We start from the raw sequence: 3191 nt of genomic DNA, 5'->3' as shown, positions 1-3191 counted from the left end.
TAATGTTAACTATCATTTTAGTGATCAATAATTAGCCTGTGTCTATGTTATCTCCTTACATATACCTACGCTCTCCGTCTCTGCTAGATTGGGAATGATTGAGATTTCTCTTGGCACAGCTACCAGAAGACTTCCAACTTTCAGACAGGTTGCTCACGTCACATCTACGTCTTCAAGCTCAGTTGGAGGCTGCTCAGTAACGCTCAGCCATCACCGGGAAAGATCTTCTAATATCCTTCACTGGTCTCCGTCCAGAGACACGGGATCTGGTGGTCGATTCTTATATACAGTCTATGGTTTTACCAAGGACAGATATTTCATGAAGATGAAAAATGGAGAAAAGATACGCAGGTCATGGTTAGTGTACTCAAAATCATCCGATTCAGTCTTCTGTTTCTGCTGAACCTTATTTGGCAAGCGGACGAGTAGTCTCACTCACAGAGGTTTCAGAATGTGGGAACGACTCACTCTCACACTCCAGGATCATCCAATGCCAATATGGACAGCTGGCGCGAGCTGGAGAAGCGCGTAAAAACGCACAGTACCATTGACAATACCAAATGTTGAAAAAAAGACAGTGGAACGACGTCATGAAAAGGTTAATTGCCATAGTCCAGGGGTGGCCAACCAGTTAGGTATAAAGAGCCACAAAAAAGAAACGCACCATATCAAAAAGCCACACAACACATGCACGTCCACACTACAACAGCAACAGTGTCTTCCAGATCTGATGACAGTCATAATACATAGCAGTTTTCATAGTTTTTTTTCCTCACTTAGACTGACTCAGTGGGAAACCTGACAGTCTTTGTTATCCACAATCCTTTTCAGGTCTTGCTTGAACTCGGTTGTGGCCACTCGAAGAACTCTCTCACTCATCTGTCACTAGAAGGTCTTTCAAACAATCGGATTCAGCAGTGAAAGGGTTAACGAGGAAGGTGATCTGTGGCCGCTGTTTTTCCTCAGGTTGCAGAATCTGTCCTCAGAACTCTGCTGCATTATTTTCCATTTTAAAATAATTGGCAAATGTATTGGCAGATGCATTCAAATGTGTTTTTTTTACCTATCTGAAATACTGTATGTTTCAGAAAAGTTAAAAACAACAATCAACCAATGACACAGCCCCCAGCCACACAGGAAGAGCCTCACAGGAGCAGGCAAAGAGCCGCATACGGCTCAAGAGCCACAGGTTCGCCCCCCCCTGCCGTAGTCTGTCACCTTGCAGAACGAAACCTTGCTTTCCGTGGCCACAATTCCAGCCTTCATGAAACAAACAATGGAAACTCTCTAGGTGTGGTGGAGCTGCTTGCAGAGTTTGACCCAGTGATGAGCGAGCATGTCAGACGAGCTGAGACAAAAGAGATTGCAGACCATTATCTGGGGAAAACTATACAAAATGAGCTGATCACTCTTATTGGAGACAAGACAGTGGAAGCAATAATACAATCCCATTACTACTCTGTGATAATGGACTGCACCCCGGACGCTGCACACAAATGGCGTTTTTCCATTACATGGTACCTGCTCGACTCGCCTCGACTCTACTCGCCTCGACTCAACTTGCCTCACTGTGCGTCCGTTTCCCGTTGCAGATTTTAGTCCCGCCTCAGCGTGGCTGGTCGTCTTGCCGGCTCGACGCACACACCAGCGCACAAGTATAACATCAGACCACTTGAGCTTGTTTTACAGTTCTGTGGAGGCTCCACGCAGAGCTTTCACCGTAGCCTGTGTAATATGTGGCCTGATGTATACATTTGTCAGCTGGTTTGTGCGTCGAGCCAGCATGTGTGTGTGTATGTATACGGTGAAAGCTCTGCCTGGAGCCTCCTCCGCAGAACTGTACAACAAGCGGCGCCGCAGTAAACTGCCGTGACCTAACGCGACACACACACACAGAACGAGGAAGGTGAGTTGTTGCCAGAAGACACATTTTATTTCAGAAGAAGCTGGAGGCAGCAAAAAAACAAACAGCTGGCTAAACTGTTTAAAAATGGCGGGTTTGTTCAGGACACCCCCCGTCTGTCGCTTTCACGTCACCTTTTGGTATCGGCTCAGCTCGCTGGGAACCTCGACTGAGGAGGTAATAAAAAAAGTACCTGTTAGCAGGTACCAGGTACTTTTTTTTCGTAATGGAAAACCAAAAAAGGCGAGCAGAGTCGAGACGAGTCGAGCAGGTACCATGTGATGGAAAAGCGCCATATAGAGCAGCTCTCTGTGACGCTGCGCTTTGTCAAGTGCCAAATCGGTGCCGGGGCTACTGTTGGAGAGCATTTTGTCGGTTTCCTACCGGTGCTTGACACATCAGGCGCAGGGCTAACAGATGTCTTCTTGAAGCATTTGGAGAAGTTAGGCCTGGATGTCGAAAAATGCAGGGGACAGGCGTATGATAACGGTAGCAACATGCAGGGGAAAAATAGCGGTGTGCATTAAAGGGTGCTTGATATCAACAAAAAAGCAGTGTTCATGCCATGCGCCAGCCACAGTCGAAACCTCGTCATTGTAGATGCTGCGAAGTCAACAGTGGAGTCTGTGAGCTTCTTTGGGGTGCTGCAACGTCTGTACACCATTTTCAGCTCCTCCACACAGAGATGGGAGATTTTCAAGACAAACGTACCACAGATGACCCTAAAGGCCATATCCAACACGCGATGGGAATGCCGCGTGGAAAGTGTGAAAGTGCCGCGCTATCAGCTTCCTGCTGTCGGCGAAGCTCCTCTCTCACTGGTCGATCATGCAACAAAAAAAGGTATGTACGAGTCAAGTGTGTGTTATTTTGCTTTGTGATAGACAGTCTATGATTTTAGTGTGTTAGGCTACGTATTAGGGCATTGTAAAGCGTCATTATAAATTGTTGAAATTTAAAAAAACAACATTATTGTTATTATCAGGTGACAGTGAGACTGCGTCTGCTGCCAGAGGCCTTGAACAGGAAATAACGAGCTGGAAATTCCTGCTTACTGTCATCATCTGGTACAATATTCTACAAGAGGTTAATGGTGTCAGCAGTTGGGATTGATGTGCTACAGTACGAGGTGAGATATGTTCTTAAATTCCTAAAGGAATACAGGGAGAACGGCCTTTCATCCGCCCAGACAGATGCTAGAGACATCGCGGAAGAGATGGAGATGCCAATGGTCTTCCCCACTACACGAGGCCGAAAACCCAAACGCCAGTTTCCGTACGAGCCCCAA

The sequence above is a fragment of the Sander lucioperca genome, chromosome 13, assembly GCF_008315115.2.
Source record: "Sander lucioperca isolate FBNREF2018 chromosome 13, SLUC_FBN_1.2, whole genome shotgun sequence".
NCBI lineage: Eukaryota > Metazoa > Chordata > Actinopteri > Perciformes > Percidae > Sander > Sander lucioperca.
Note: the sequence above shows the minus strand (reverse complement) of the source record.